Raw genomic sequence first — 17,896 nt, 5'->3', positions numbered from 1 at the left:
TTGCAAGTGTGATATGGACAAATTTGATTATTTTTTCATAGTCTCAATTATAATTTAATAACTTCTTTATAATAAATGTCGTTCAATTAACAAATTTGTTTCTTAAACATACTTTGATAACATAAGTGTCTAGGTTTCTAGACTAATACAGGTGTGATCACTGGATGTGACGTACGGCACGCGTTCACCGAACCGTTAAGTTTTCTTTTATCCCAAGTTTTAACGTAACCACGTGAACAGTTACGGATATTTTTAGAAGAGAGGTACAGGTTTATGAATTCGATGGTCGTATAACAGAAACAATATAACTCCTCACAAAAGTCGCTTTGAATCAGCAGTATACATCCACAATATATATTTCAATTTGTATCTGGAAAGACATAAGCGAATTTCATCTTTCGCACGGAAGTATCGACTAATCGACTCAATTGAACAGCTTTCTAGCAACTATACGGCACATGTAAGTACGATCATATTAATACATTCTAATAATTATGTTCTAGATAAAACAAAACCATGATTATCTGTGTGTTCTACTATGTAGTTCTCGATTCAATATCTTTCGTATAATGTTAGTCAACAGCTTGTTTGCTGTCACTGTTGAAAGTCGCAAATCAAAAATTTGTTTTCCGTTACGTAGGCTATATGCCAACTTCTTCTTTCTGATTTATATTTTTTTCTCCCCAAAGTTGAGCAATGAAATGAGACATTAGCAGCTGTTTCCTATAAATTTGGCTTGCAATGTCCATCCTAAAAGAAGGCACATTTTTATAGGAAATAAGTAAATTGGCAATTATGTTCATAATATAGTCTGATCATAGAACAAGATAATGATAAAGTTGTCATTAAGTGCAAGGGGCGAGCAAGCAGGTATGTTCTTTTTTTTTTTGGGGGGGGGGGGCTTAGGGGAAATTGAGGGGCTGTGAGTTCTTGCATTCCTCTTTGTTAACATGTTCCTCGCTAAATCTCATTCATAATAAAGACAAATTAGGGGGGGGGGACATATCCATCAGAAAATCTAAGAATAGAAATAAAACAGATTTAGAGTTTGGGTACTCCATCCGATGCCGGATATGCCCCTGGGTGACAAAACAGAAAAGTATCGGGGGAAATCCCGGGAATGAATACCAGCATAAGAGAGACAAGAGGAGGAGCTTGTGTATGTCAAATGTCAGGTCTCATCTTCAGGGGATATAAGATTCTATTTACATACATCCTACCCGCAAGATGAATATCTCGATCAGTCTCACTAAAAGAGAAGTGATATCATTATTAGCGCGGTGGTGTTATGATGCACAATGTTGATATAGTATGAAGAGATTGGAAAAGGGTAAGATATAGGGCAGAGCGGGAGGGGGATAGATGGGGTTAGACTAAGGAGGACAAGATGAGGAGGAAATGACGAGAGGAGAGAGGGAGAGAGAGAGAGAGAGAGAGAGAGAATGAGAGAGAGAGAAAAAGAGGAAACATGATGATGAATGAGAAACTGGAATTGGTAGAGGGGCATAGAATGAAAGATGGGGTTGAGTGTGGTTGAGGGAGGGGGCGGGGAGGCAGAGAGAGAAGGTGAGACATTATTGATAAAAAGACACAAGTTGGGTCAAGAGGTCAGATTCTTGACTTGCCATCCGATACTCAATATCAATTCCATCATCTCTTATGTCTATTCTAGAATAGAGTCGAGAGATGAGATAGGCCTATATAAACGACAGCCAAGTAAATAAGCTAGACAAAAGCTTCGCAAAAGAACGCTTCGTATTACTAACTACATGTTTGTTTCCTTTACCAAGTAAATAAGTCAAACAATAACGCAGAAAATGATTTAGTTTGTAAGTAGAGATACACAGTCATCCGTCATCATTCTGCAAGAAGACACCGTTTCCAATTACTTTTGCAATCACCCCGTTCATTTCGTAGTGCTCCAACAATGATACAGCGCAGCAGTGACTCTGCTGAAGGGTTCCTTCAGTAACAAACAATAACGCGGACCCGCATGGATCCGTCATTAATCTCTTCGATGTCACAATATGTCATAACTTGATTGTTTTTCGTCAATGCATTGCGCTAATTAGCTAGATCAAAGAGATAACTTTTCGTAGTAATGATTCGGTCCGATTTGTGTTGAGTGGTTGTACGGTAACGGGAATTCCAGATAGCGCTTAGTCTGTAGACACAGACTCTAATTTGAAATTTTAAAACATTTCATGAAGCCTTGAGCACAGCTAGCAACGTCGGTTCTTGTCCAAAGAAGTTATGGTGGGGTCACTCAATGTGACTTCCGGACCGCATGATCGTTACCAAAATCGCGGAAAAAGGGGTCAATTTCAAGCAATGTCCGCGGACAAAATATTCCTCGAAATAAAGAAAATAGGGGTGCACAGGTGTCCCCGAAATTGATAAATAGGGGTCAGGAAAAGGGAAAAGAGAAATCCGGGAAGGGAAAAGAGAAAACCGGGAAGAAAAATTCTCGGAGCCGAGTCTTGTCCTTGAAATATGGTAAAATAGGGGTAAATTTGCGAAAGTGTCCTTACAATCTTATAAATAGGGGTATTCCAAAGTACGATTTTGTCCTTGTTTTGACGTAAAAAAGGGGGTTAAATTTCACAAAATGTCCTTGAAATTGACCGCAAAAGGGGGTTATATGCATTGGTGGTAACGGTCATACGTGTCACTCTTTGCAGGGGAGTGACCCCACCGGGTGCAGTATGCCGTCAGCCTAGTCTCACAGTGCAGACACTGTTACGCCCTATATCTGACAATACTGTTTGTGCATGCAAACTATATTACAGGGAATTCATTACAGGTAGCGTTAACAGTGGTTAACAAAATGACTTTCAACCTCTCTGTCGTGGAGTGGAAATCCACTGTTTTGCCAGGGATATCACATATCCCTGGTTTTGCCAGTCATAATAATTTGTTTATCAGATATTATTATCTAATCAACATTAATTTTAAATGCCCGAGAAATAACAACATTTCAAAATTGGTACAGTTTTCTTTAATTTGCTGCTCAGCATGTAAAACGTGTAAATCTACCGTTTTAAAATGTTGTCACTCCTCGGCCATTTTAAAATGTCGATTTTAAATTTGAGGTTTAGAGATCGAGTAGGGATCTCTTCATGTTAGATTTGAATCCACTCCAAATCATAGAGCCTTCCAAACCACGACTTTGAGTGTATCCACTATGACTGGAAAAGGATTCAACTCCACACCAAACGAAGTGATTTCGAACCACTCCGAAAAGAGTGGATTCCCATTCAAGCTGATAAAAGGGGTCCCGTAACTCGGAATGGGCGAGGGGGTGGCTGAGAGGCTGCAGCCCTCCACCCCCTCCTTCCCCTTCCCCACACATACACACACCTTTGAAGACATCTTTACCATAGACCTACTATGCACCGTTACAGAACCGTGGCATTGCGATAAAAATGATATGCATGCTTGTTTGCGGGTTCAGCCCCCCCCCCTCCCCAACCCCCGCCTCGGCTATACGACACGTTCACGTCCGAATATGGAAATAAAACGTGTTAATGGAAGATGCACCCTTTACAACTCTGACATAGCAGGAAAAGTAGACCAATAATTCCACTGTAATCACCCAAGGCGTATAGAACTTCATTACATGTAATGGACCCATACTTCGTTTGGACATGTCACTAGAAGCAATGAAGAAAAATCTTTATACGTTTATCCACGTGAGCAAAAGAGCCTTAAGAAAGGCAAAGTACCCTCAAACCAGGGTATGTGAGTTCCTGCTCAAACCATCAAGACCTTCTTCAAATATCCTTGGTTTCTGGCATTGTCTTTTATTCTAATGACTAAGGTTTGTTATTATGCACTTCCGTCAGTCTATATTTTGGCCAATTAGATAATTGATGTCTTTCTCATGGTCTCGTTACCAAACTATATGAGGTGTAGGGGGAGGGGGAGAGGTGGTTGCATTGTCTTGTAGTTTATCCATTTATCGACATTCAAGGGAGAAGTCCTGCTCCAATCTTTTATATGACAAATAGTGGCATAACGTCACTTTGACGTGTAAGTAATAATCTATTAATGTTATATATTGGGCGTAATCGATGCAAAACCTTTTCCCATCTGATTTGATATTATGACATTTTGACAGCTTTGGGGTTTATTGTTTGAGTCTGTTTACCAGGTAAGCGGAAAAACCTGTTCCGAATGAAAGGAAATGAGCACATAATGTCGGAATTGCACGTTTCCTAATCTTTACAAGGTCGGAAGAGTGACATAAAAATGTTGTTTGCCCATTTTCATTTATTAGTCTAAGTCTACTTATCATGTTTTACCATGGAAACATCATTATACATTACATGCAGGTCGAGACCCTATTTTGCACAACATTTGCAGTGCGAATTATATATATTTTTTATGTGATACACCTCGATTGATTCCAGTTATAACTTTTCATTTTGCACGGTTGGTAACTTTTTTTAAATTGTGATATTTCTAAGTACCAATAACAGAAACAAACAAGAAATCCACAAGATTTAAACTCTTCCAAGTATATTACTTTTTATTCTGCACATGAAATAAATATCAACTTTAAATGAATATAGGTTTAAATTCATTTATTTCGTTTTTAAAGACTGATAAATTGATGGTAATAGGTCTTGATGATATACCGGCAGGCACAATAACTAAAATAGATCTACCAGGGCCTTTTCTTTGATTGGCTTAGTAAAATAAAATGGAATTAAAGCATATTTTAACCTTGTCCCTTTCTTAGAATCTTCTCGAAGATTCTAAGACCAATTAAATCTTAGCCCTGCTTGCCTTCTTTCACATCAATAATCATACAGTACTTGAAATTAACCTTCAGCTAAAACGCAGTCTGCTGTAAGCAAAACATGTTATGACGTATATGACCATACCATAGACCCCCTCCCAGCCTATTACGGCTATGTCGTCATGCTATTAAACCTCGAACTACATGGCGTATCCAGTCCAAGTTAGGGGGGGGGGGGGGGGCTTAAAGGGGGCACGTCTACCCCTTTTTAATGAAGAATCCTAGTTGTGTTCTGACGCATTAAAATATTAGACTTTGAAAGCTGCATAGTAAATATGTGATAGCTTTTTCTTATTTTCAGAGATTTTGTTCGTGATGGTGCCCCTCCTTATTTTTTTTAGATAACAGAATCATGGGTCCACTCCTGTTTGAACTCCGCTAGTAATGCGTCCTCCGGCCATTCCGGAGTACCACATCAAGCGTTCCATCTGTCAATCTCTCAAACATTGGTGTACATAGAGCATGATGTGAAGCACTGTTCGCCCCTATTTAGTCCCCCCCCCCCCCCCCCTCCCCAATTCGGGGTCGGAGGGACCGCATTCGTGTTCCCAAAATGTCCGGTAAAGGAGTACTTTTCACGCACCAAAAGCCGGCTCGTAGTACACAAAAATCCGGCCCGTATTGACTTTACACACCGGACTTAAGGGGGTGTTTTCAAAAGGAGGGAACATGCATACGCGTACCCTAAATAACACTGAGTGTGAGAGGGGGGGGGGGGGTATTTGTTATCCAACATTAGCAATGGGTTTATATTGTGCACGCGAGGTTGTTGTCGTTCGATAGGAAGGGTTGCCTTGTGCCTTGCCTTGTCCTGCCTTGGGATGGGATGGGATCGGGACATGTATACTAAATAAACGAGTCAGAATGATTCCAAGGAGATTTCCCCTCAAAAGAGTCTTTTATTACCAAATTAGGGTTAGGTCTACCCTTTTTTTTAAATTTATGGAGCAACTATTTATATATTAAGAATATATTTCAATTTTATCTACTTTTTCAAAAGATGCTATCTTATCTTACCAGCAAAAAGTTGTTAAAGATAAACTTTAGTACTGGTAATGCGATTGCATTGTGAAAGAAAAGTTGTGGAAAGGATCAGAAAACAGTTGATCATGTAGCATGTAAGTATTGATGTGTACTGCAAGGTTCTGGAGTCATCAAAATCATAATAAATTTGACCGAGTCTTGGTAAAGTAACAAGCACTCACATAGAAAGCCAGGCGCGCCGGAAGCAGTTTGGGATTGGGGGGGCAAACATTCCAGGGGGCTCACCTTCCGAGGGCAGTGACGTAATGAGAAAAAACGTTCGGAAGGGGGGGGGGCAGACGAAAAATCTGCATCACCACCAGTCTTACACGTTACATGCAGGTCCCGCGGAACGTTTTTCAAAGTGAAGTATTAACGATCAGGTAGAGCGTAAATTGGCGTGGGGTCCAGCCTCGGCAGGGTGTCAAGGGGCTGAGCCCCCGGAAGCTCAGGGATTTTAGGTATTTAATTACGGTTAGATGAGCATCCAGGGGCCTCTTTAAGGCCATTGACGTGTTCCAGAGGGGGGGGGGGGAGCCCCCAGAAGCTCAGAGGTTTTAATATTTGACTACGGTCAGATGAGCATCCAGGGGCCCGCCTTATAGGGCCCTTGGTGGGGTCCAGGGGGCAGAGCCCCCAGAAGCTCAGGGGTTTTAGGTATTTAACTACGGTCAGATGAGCAACCAGGGGCCGCCCTAGGGCACTTGGTGGGGTCCAGGGGGCAGGGCCCCCGGAAGCTCAGGGGTTTTAGGTATTGAATAATGGTCAGATGAGCTTCCAGGGGGCAGAGCCCCCGGAAGCTCAGGGGTTTTAGGTATTTAATAATGGTCAGATGAGCATCCAGGGGCCCGCCTTATAGGGCCCTTGGTGGGGTCCAGGGGGCAGAGCCCCCGGAAGCTCAGGGGTTTTAGGTATTTAATTACGGTCAGATGAGCATCCAGGGCCCGCCTTAGAGCCCTTGGTGGGGTCCAGGGGGCAGAGCCCCGGAAGCTCAGGGGTTTTAGGTATTTAATTACGGTCAGATGAGCATCCAGGGGCCCGCCTTAGGGCCCTTGGTGGGGTCCGGGGGCGGAGCACCGGTAAGCTCTGGGGTTTTAGGCATTTAATTACGGTCAGATGAGCATTTTTTATGCCTTATTTGTGACATTGGCAGGTCACTTATTTTTTCTCTCCGTCTTTCTTTCTTTTTCTCTTTAACATACTTTTTCAAAAAGTGAGGGGGGAGGGGCTCGAGCCCAGCCACTTTGCAGACCATGTCATAAAGGCTTCTAAATAAGCGTATTTTTCGCCCGACTGTAATTTGGGAATTTCTTATTTTCCAACAAACGCATAAAAAGGTATGACTTTAAAAAAAATGGAGAAAAAATACCGGAAAATCATGTCATAATAGCAACATGTGTAAATCACTGGTATCGTATAGATATACCCCCCCCCCCATCAGTACGCCAGCGTTCAGGGGCTCATGTCTTCTCACCCCTATAACAAAACCAAAAAAACAGACACGTTTTCCCATTCTCGCACAATATGTCCACGATATGCGCGTATCGCTATTCTAAACCGTATAGGTAGCATGCGCAATGTTTATAAAAATTTAATTCCTGTGAACTTTCCTTTTCTTTGAATGGAATGGTATATGTGCTTTAATTCAGGTTTTTATTATTGTTATGTTCTTTTGGGTTAAAAATACAAACCATGTTTATTCCTTTACTGCTTTTTTTTTTTTTTTTTTGGAGGGGGGGGGGGGCGTTTTGGGGGGCAAAAATGCGTTTTGCCCCCCCCCCACTTTTTTGACTGGGGGGGCAACTGCCCCCCCCTGCCCCCCCACTTCCGGCGCCTATGTAGAAAGCTATATATGGGACAACACACATGGTGTCGGGGCTAGTACTTCCTTGATTTCCTTGTCTTTCTATGCTCATTACTCAGCCAGTATACATTTTCTTCCAAAATTGTTTGGCACGTACATGTCATTTATTTGTAATCTTGAACATTCAGTGTAAGTTTCCTTTGATTCTGTGAGAATTTTTTTTTTTTTTTTACCAGTACTGGAGTTTATCTTTAAGTTCTCGGTTTTCATTTTTAAAGTGTTTACAATGTAATACAAACCAAATCATAAATTAATTTTATGACTTTCAATACAACAAATTATGTTTGATGCTTGCAATTGTTGTCTCTTTTAAATCGTCACTGTAATGACACTTCACGTAGCGCACAATTTATCATTTTTTGTCAATACCTTTATTGTTCTTCGAGTATCATTTCTTCTGTTCTCGGTGTCTTCAGAATATTTCTGTTATATAGGGGAAAGGGCACACGTCAAAAAATACATTACAAGCAAAACCAACAACAGAACAAGAAACGTATTCAAAACTAACCAACAAACAAAAACCAACAGATGTGGAATGTCATATTTTTCAATTAATCGTTGTATGTTTCCAGAATCTTGGACAAATAGAACTAAGATATCATATTTGGTTGAAGCATGATATTGATATATGTCTGTAAAATTTGATACGAATAAATAATCAGATTAAATGATAATAAAAATGGTTGTCACAGGTTTAGGGATATATTAGGGCTGAAATTTAGGAGCAATCGCTACTCGCCACTCCAAAACGCTTTCTGATTGAGAAAATTATGTTCATCAATTTATCTCTTCCTCTCTATTTAATTTTCCTAAACTTAATAAGTGCTATCCATCATTTATATTCATTACCCAGTAATACAAATCAAATCAAATTACCGAAGGGTACCGATGAACATGGTAGTTCGTTATTAGCAAACAGCGGATGAAGTTACATGAATTTAAATGTATTATGATCAATTTATAAGAAATACGAGATCAAGTGGACATTCATGTGTATCGTTTTTCTTTTCCTATAATGTAGGAAGGAATGCTTGGGGCGCCCCTTCATTTCATTCTTTATTCTCGATCTTTCTTTCTTTCTCTTTTTTTCTATCTATCTATCTTTCTTCCTTTATTTCTCTGTTCTTTTCTTTCTTTTCAGTCTGTCTTCTCTCTATCCCACTCTTCCCATCACTGTTTTGAATTGCGTCCTTTATCTCTCTCTCATTTCTTCTATAAGTGTACATTATATATATTGTAGTTCTTCTTCTTCTTCTTCTCTCTCTCTCTTTATCTTTGTTGCTTACCTATTTCATCCCCTGTTATTCCCACTGCTCCCACGCTTCTGTTGCCCTCTCTCGATCTCCCATCTCTCAATATTCCTCTCCCTTGCCTTTTAACACCCCTCTCTCTCTCTCTCTCTCCTTTCATCATCTCTCTCCTATATATATCTCTCCCGCCCACTCACTCTCTCTATCTCCCTGTTCCGCGTAGAGCATTCCATCTGTTGGTAGGCTGCCCCATCTGTCATGTGACGTGTAATTTATACCATCATAATGTCATTAGCATCACATATAGTCGCAATATGCTATACAAACCTAACATAGCCATGTATTGTGACGGGTAGAAGATGACAGCCCAGTATATACCATAGACACGTGCCCCCTCCCAACATAATTGATAAAAATATAGCAACATAAAAGAGAGAGAGAGAGAGAGAGAGAGAGAGAGAGAGAGAGAGAGAGAGAGAAAGAAATAAGAAGGGCAATGTGATATGACATAAAGATGATACCCCCTACTTACACACACGCTCTTTCACCTCTTGGTCGGGTCATTTTCGTTCACCAATTTAGTAAGACCGGTCACACCCCCTTCCCTGTTGATGTTGTAAGCCCCTTCAAGTTAAGCACTCACGCTACACCATTGCAACAGTGTACAGTGTAATGCCGATTATAATGGAAATTTCAGAAAAAAAACAATCATCAATGATAATCTCGATTTGATCTTGGCCTATAGTCATCAAGATAATTAGCATGATATTCATATCTTATAAACCTGGGGGTGTTTCACAAAGATTCGAAGTCAAACCTAACTTTAAGTTGGACTAAAAAATTATGGGGGCCATTAATTTTGTAGCCTTAAAATAAAATATATTCAATAGTGAAAATTCAAGTATTTTAGAGTTTTTATAATTTTACATCAAGAACATAAAATCTCCTTGATAATAGAAATCATTGAATGATTTGAATCAACAATTTACGCCGTTTAAAACAACTGAAACAAAATATTTTTATACATGCCAACGGCTTTCCATTATTGTTAAGTCCAGCTTAGAGTTAAGTTCGACTTAGGATCTTTGTGAAACACCCCCTGTTAATGGTATCCGTATTATTCTACGCATATAGCAGTTAGGAAATACTGGGGAAAAGGAGCAAAATTATAGTTTCCCCATGACAATAGACGATACGTCAGGCACATACAATAATGAATATTTACTTGTCTGCAAAATAATTATGCCCATTAACACTATTTATTCAGCTTCGGCAAACAACTTTCATTGAAGACACTTGAAGAATCACTGTATTGTATTTCCTTATGTCGTTATCGAGAGGCCACTTAATATGTACTACGTGTTTGTACGATCGCCCCGAGCTACATTCATTTACCTTTCAGCACTTACAATTTAATTTCGTATTTAGGAGCCTTAATCGCAATCATCCTACTACATTGAAATTAAGATTTTCTACATTTATAATATAAAAACACATTGTAGCCCGTGTTGTTAGCGTCTCATTTGCGGTTTGCTAAACTGGGCAACTATTTTTCATCATGGACATTTCCGAAAATTGAATTTATCATAAATATCAAGTTTAGAAAATTTAATTGTTTTCTACCAAAAAAATTATCTCTTTTTAAATAGGTTGTTTTGCAGTTAGTTTTGAACAAATGAATATAATAAATGAGATAGGAATTGAAAAATAAATCATGACACAGCAGCCAGAGGATATTTCTGAGGTGACAGGGTAAAATATAGATTTTCTTTTCAAAATATCACGTCTAAATAATATATTGAAACTCAATATGCCCTATTTTGGTAGATCCTATTGGGGTTTCACACGCGAACCGAGATTCTCCGGGCGATGCGGGCATTATTCAATGATCATCGGATCAGGTTATTACCCCGCTACCGCAAATAAACCAATATTATCATCATGTTACACTTCTAAAATATCTTTGTCCTTGACAATGGTTTCCGAGAACACGTCATGCAAAGGTATGATGATGCTTTTGGTCGCTGTGGTCTAAAATGTGTATTTTTAGGATTTTGTACTTGTAGTAGTAAGTTGGTCCGAATGCGCGACTTGATTTATTTGAAATATATCCAAGCCTTCCAAGGCATTACAGCAAAGATGGATGGAATGTTTTGTAATGAGTATAGTCTTAATATAATTAGGTAATTTGATGAGTACTGTCTTCTGGTTTCGTTTGAAGATGATCATGATGATGCCGAAGAAGAAGAAGAAGAAGAAGAAGAAGAAGAAGAAGAAGAAGAAGAAGAAGTAAAAGAAGAAAAAACAATGACGACGAGAATAGTGTATGAATGTGCTTTAGATAAACATTATTAATGATGCAATGTCAGGGTGAAATGATTGCGCCTGAATTGAGGCTACCCGTGGCGTCGGATCTCGCTCTGTGCGGTGTTCTTCAGGGTACAGGGGCTTGGCGACGTGCGTAAGCCTCAGCCTATATGCAGTCAGCACAAGCCTCAAATATGGCTTCTTCGGTTTTGGAATACCCCATATGCTGCGTAGCTTTATCTCAATTCCAACCACGATATTATTTTTTCCGCATTCCCCAAGAGAGTTACCCTGAAGAAAAAAATGGATTCAAATAAACACATCAATCGAAACTATATTGTACAACCGAAAAAAACAAAGTTAAGGAAGCTGCGCTGAATAAAAAATATTCTGGCCGAATCGAGAAAAAAATACGAGGAAGTCTGTGATGCTTTAATTGTGATTCCGTATCGGCCTATGCATATTATCGATTCCATGAATAGCTAAACATCAAATACTTGTGCTTTAAAATACTTTTGTAGATAATTATATCATGATGGGGAAAAATTACAATCTCCCCCCCCCCCCCCCCCCCCTTTCACCCGCATCTATGAACAGACAATCAACATGCGTTCCCTAGTCAGGTTACTTAAAATTAATGGGTCTGTGATTGTAAACTATCTGTGCTATGACGTATACAGACAATCACAACGAGAGGTATGCCCTCATCATTACCTGGTATTAAGCACGATAGTAAACAGTCGATCTCAGCTCATCAAACGAAGTGGACTTAATATGTGAGTCAGCTCTCTCTCTCTCTACCAGTTCTTTACATTGCGGCAATATCTCTGCTGGCAATAATTATTTTCCTACTCATCCATTTTCTTGGAGCGTTTTCCAAAGGATGAATATTATTTTCGACCTGTGTTTTTACACCACGAGGACCTCCGCAAACTAACTTTCTTTGCACCATAATCATTTCGTGAAGTGTTTACACTGAAATGGACGAACATTTGTTTTCGTTTTAAAACTTCTATGTATGACTTCATATTTGTCGACCTGTCTTTTTACCCTTCAACCTCACTGCAAACAGACAAACAGATCTGTTTATCATATTTATATAAGTGTTTGGCAGAGGATGGACAGTTTGTGCGAGACTTTATTGAACTATGATGTGATCTAATTGGCTTCGATATACGTCATTAATGTGAAAGCGAACAGAGCTCAGATTTTCGTGACAAGGTGACATTTTCCACCATTATTTCTTGTAGCATTTAACGAAGAGAGGACATTTTGGGACAGACATTACTGACAGAACTAATGATGAGAAAAATTGGCTTCCTTGCCTCATTATTGTGAAGGTTATTTGATCTTAAAACTTTATAGGGCTTCTCGTCTGTTGCCCTTTCGTCGCAGCTAGTTGACCCATAATATTTGGTTCAGTATTTGGTTCAGGAAAGATTCTTTCAGATCTGAATCATTCTCATAAATTGCTTTCATCTTTTGGTCAAGCTCTCTTCTGTGTCGATATTAGCCTATTACCACTGCTAATTGTTTCGGGCGGATTAACTGGAGGTGTTGTGATAATAAAGTGGGGGCATCAACTGTGTAGAAAAAAATGGTTTAGAAAAACAGACATTGGGGAACGACACGGAATATCGCGCCCATACGTCAAAGGTTCGTATAAAATGTTTTGTGGATTATCATGAGGAATTGCAGATCTATAAATATAAATTAGAGTGACTTTTGTTCATATCCATAATCCCAAAATGTGTCGGCTTTCTGACTAATTTTATGTTATCCACGGATTTAAGGAGGCACAAGTGATCTGTATTTACCTTGAAATCCCCCAAAGTAGTAGCCTTTTCTTTTCCCTTTTCTGTTTAATTTTTCTTCTTTTAAGACACAGAGTATATAGCTGCTTAATTTCAGCATTAACCAGATTTTGCGCATGTGAAACAATATACCAGAAGAACACAATCGCAACTACATGTACTTTACAAAATTCCAACAAAAGGCAATTTCAATTCCAATATATAGTGATCACATTCGGATCACGTAATCCGTTATTGTAATGTTCGCAAAAGGTGATGGAAAGAAGTTGCAATCGTGTTGAAGATAAGCACATGCTACAACACATAATATGCACAATAATTATGTTTCGCTCGTTTGCATGCAAATTTATTTAACAGTTCTTGTTTTTAATTTTGTTTTCTATCGTAGGTCTTCGGACTGAACTACAAATAACAGTATTGTTGGGAGTTAAAACTTTCTGGGAAGAAGCCCGGAGCCGGAGGACATTATACTGGACAGTATCTTTTGAAAGGAACAGTTAGCAGCAGTGACCGTTAACATCCCTGACTGAATGGGAAGATATTGGAACACCGTGATCATTTCTCCGCGGTCAAAAATGAATTCACCGCAGAGTCCTAACAGTCCAAAGTCACCGAGTAAATTCCTTCAAACGCTCCGCAACTCGCCTTCGTTACTACGAAAACGGTTCATGAATTCAGATGGTGATTTGTACTGCGAGGGAACTAAGGAGCGGACATTCCATGTGCGTTACGGAGGACGCGTACCGGTGCGGTCACTGCGCGTCCGTGACGCGGTTACCGCTGTTGAAAAGTTAGCGCCGTTAGCTAACGCGCTCCAAACGCAACACCAGCCAATCAACACAACGTGTGCATTGCGCGTGGATAAAAGCACGATCACGTTTGAGGACTCTTCCCGCGATGTGCTGGAGTCATTACCGCTGTTCTGTATCGCGTACTGCGCGACGGACCTCAGGCATCCACGCGCCGTGGCGTTGACGTGCAAAACAAGAGAATCTATCCATTGTTACGTTTTCGAAGCGACGACGCGGGACAAAGCGTTGGAGATAGTTAACTATGTCAGGAAGGCTTTTGAAGCTGCTTGGATGGACTGGAAGAGAAGTCATTCTGAAGGTGAAGATCCTCGAGAGCGACAAATAAGGCTCTCACCTCCTGGACATGTGCCACTTTAAACAAAACAAAAACAAAAAAATCGTTCATGATGGCCGGTTTATCTTTTTTTTTTATAAATAAACCAAGATGGGATCTACAATGATGCTGTGCAGCTTTTGTTGCTTTCTTGCTCTTGACATTTGAGGCATAAGACTTGCCAATATAAAGACTATAACGATGCGAGCAGAGAAATTTCATTTTGAGCTAATTTTAATGTTTCTTGCCTATGGACTGCTTCTATTTATAAATCTATATACAACGCCTAAATTCAAAAGTATTGCCAGTTGAAAAACAAAAACTGTGTCAAACACAGTTGCATTTTTTTTTGGCGCCATATAGGACTATCATTGATATGATTATAATGAATTTATTCTACTTGTAGATACTTTGCCATCTGTAAAACGTTCCGCAAACAAGCATATTCAAAGATGGACTGAGAAATATTATATTTATGAAATTATACCCGACAGCGGAAAAGGCGTCACTTTATGATGAATATGGGAAGAGTTACTTATACATGAACTATAATGTGTGGTCATTTTAAGGGGATCAGAAATGAACTAATAATATTTGAGCCCTATGGTGATAACAGTGTTGCCTTTCCGAAATTGAGCATTTATTATTTTTGGACTTTGTTCTCGTACTATTTGTCTCTCGTAAATATTTTTCCCGCTTCACTTTTTACTGGAATTTACAAATTTGCATGATGTATGTTACACACACACACACACGAGCAGATCTCTATCAAGGTGAACAGCTTGATAATTCACACATGCATGACTTTATCCTATCTCGTCAGTCAGGCTCGTCGAACACGCTGGGAGAAATATATGATGGTACAGGGGGTACGGGGGGACGTGGCCCCCCAACCATATAGTGGTGAAAAAAATATGTAAAATGAGAAACAGCTAGAAAAGACAGAAAGGGACTATACCTTCCGTACCCCTTAGTCGGAAACATTTTCATTTTCATTTTGCGGTGCCAGCTAATCGTTTCAGTGCTCCCCAATAGGTGGACTCACCTACGCCACGGATGATGTAATATGTGACCCCCCCCCCCCCCCTCCGCCCCATTTGTTTGACAAAGGACGGGAAAGATCGATGGCGTGCATCCATGCATTGCAATATTTGTTGCATAATCTATTGATGATTAATATTGGTATTTCCCATTTCGGATTTTGGTTTTGTTTCGTTGAATGTCTTTTTTTAGTTGTCTGACGTAAGCCTAATTGCAAATACCACCGAGGCAAACTGTTATAAAACTCTTGCCACTAAAAAAATATGGTTTACGAATTGGGGCCCTAAAAGGATTACAAAATGATAACCATATTATTCATGTTGTGTAACAAATTTTAGAAGAAAATGTTATCTTTTTGCCAGCGCCTGTAATAATCCCATATGAAGAAAGATTTATTTTCATTTTTGAAAAAAAAAGAGGTTTGAATACATTGCTACACACGCTTGGAGCACATACTCTTGCCTATGAATCTGCAAATCTAAAAGACCGGTATGAAATACAGGTTAATTTTCAGATTGTTAACAAAAATGATGAATTGAATTGGCTTCATAATTTTTAATCTAAATTTCAGTAACAAAACCAGGGATTCTTTTGCATACATTTCTTTCGTTATCCCTCTCCAATATCTATTATTCTATTTCAAAACTGTGTAAAATTATCATCGTGTGAATGATGGCTTTGTTCGATTACGGTATTCTATTTTGTATGGTGCAATTCTTATAAAGAAGCAAACGATTATTGATCTTTGAAATGTATCTGAATTCATTATTACGTCGTTCGAAACCATGGAAAGGTACTAAACGAATACTTCTGTGTGCAGAACTAACAATATCATACTTTCTTTAACTGTTCGCGTTCCACGCCTTTTTAATAAAATGTTACCTGTTATGAAATGTAATACTTCCGGGTACACTTTCATACTTGAAAAAAGATGTTTTGATTGCATTAAAGGTTTTATTACCATTATACCATGTACGTGCGAAGAGCTTGAAATGATATACATGTACAATAATTATTAATGTACAGTTTAGAGCATACGTTGTGATTGCCTGGGACAGCAGGAAGTCAAGAACCCGGGAAAGGAAGCACATGAAGAGCGTGAGAGAGAGATAGAGAGAGAGAGAGAGAGAGAGAGGGGGGAGGATGAGGGAGAGAGAGAGAGAGAGAGAGAAGAGAAGAGAGAGAGAGAGAGAGAGAGAGAGGGGGGGGGGGGGGGGGGGGGGGGGGGGGGGGGGGAGAGGGGGAGGGGGGGGGGGAGGAAAGAGAGAGAAGAAGGGGAAGCGGTCGAGAGAAATCGAGATATGTATGGAGGTATTAAACAATTTATAAAAAAAAAGAGGGAGTGAGAGATAGCGATAGTATAAACGGTTGTGGCGAAAGAGAGATGGGGGAAGAAGTATTTAGAAACATCGAATGAAATTGATGTTTGATTATGGGTTGTAGCTTATAGCTTAAGTATGTATTCAATAGTTATTCATATTTATTCATTACATTCTCATTCATTGTTGCGATACTTTTGTGTGCTAATGTGCCAGACATGATAAGCATTAATGCTATTTTCTGGTCCCATTTATCCTTTTAATATATGTTAAACAATTATATTGATGTAGTTTTTTTTTGGATAATAAAACTTCAAACTCAAACTCAGAAAGAGAGTGAGGGAGAGAGAGAGAGGGAGAGAGAGAGAGAGAGAGAGAGAGAGAGAGTGAGAGAGAGATAGAAAGAGGATGGGATACAGAGAGAAAGCAATGTTGGAGAAGGGAGCTAGGTTATTTATGACGTGCCATCTCTGAACTGGATGATGGAGATATACGGACGGGGCGAGGGCTCTACCGGCCTACAGGCTTATACATGCACAACACTGATGGACTACAAGGTTGTTTAAAGAGATGATTGGTTGCGTCATAGAAATCAATGTAGTCGATAATGTATACCACAAGCATGTTGTTGTATGCGGTCTAACAGTCGATTTATCACGTGACCTTCAATATATGGAAGATCCGGAGGGGACACGGGGAGCGACATGGGGAGCATATTAACCCCCCCCCCCCCTCCCCCGTAATACCAAATCTGACATAACTCACGTAAAGAGAAAAGACAAAGGTGAACAATATTACGTACAAGTGCAAAATGGCGACCGGAATTATGTTACTAACTCCTATTTTTGGAATGGAAGCCTCCTCCTCCTCCCCCCCCCCCCCAACATCCGGCCCTCGCAAGATAATTCCGATCCGCCACTGACCAGGCTGATCTCTCGACATCATTTCAGTAAGTCTAGATCATATAGAAAACACCATCAGTGCAGTGATGAAAAATCAATTTTGTCCCTATGAAATGGCATATACACACTTTTAATGTCGCATGTATTAAGATGTCCTCAAAGGTATTCATATTTTTGTAAATTCTAGGGAGAAAGGAGAATGAGGTATGGATAGAAAGGAGAATAAAAAAGGGCAACTTATATAATGAGAGGGAAGGGAGAGAGGGAATGTTGAGAATGGATTTGGGCCTCTGTAGGATGTCAAAGCCCCTCTAAAGTGTTGGGAGCCACAAATTCGAATTTAAGTGAAATTTTGCCATTAAATTTTGGGGCTCCCAACACTTAAGAGGGACTTTAAAGTATGGTACATTTACCGAGGTAATGAGCAAAATCAACACACTTATTCTT

General features: G+C 39.6%; 1 long non-coding RNA gene across 1 annotated transcript; it reads left to right on the top strand.

The window, feature by feature from the left end:
* The first annotated feature begins 245 nt into the window (after nucleotides 1-245).
* On the top strand, nucleotides 246-16,158 carry LOC115922754. The gene is made up of 2 exons (XR_004063595.1): nucleotides 246-460; nucleotides 13,451-16,158. It is a non-coding gene; the product is annotated as an uncharacterized LOC115922754 (long non-coding RNA).
* The last annotated feature ends 1,738 nt before the right edge of the window (nucleotides 16,159-17,896 follow it).

This window comes from Strongylocentrotus purpuratus, unplaced genomic scaffold (assembly GCF_000002235.5).
Source record: "Strongylocentrotus purpuratus isolate Spur 01 unplaced genomic scaffold, Spur_5.0 spur5_scaffold_12, whole genome shotgun sequence".
NCBI lineage: Eukaryota > Metazoa > Echinodermata > Echinoidea > Camarodonta > Strongylocentrotidae > Strongylocentrotus > Strongylocentrotus purpuratus.
Note: the sequence above shows the minus strand (reverse complement) of the source record. Positions and strands in the feature narration are given on the sequence as shown.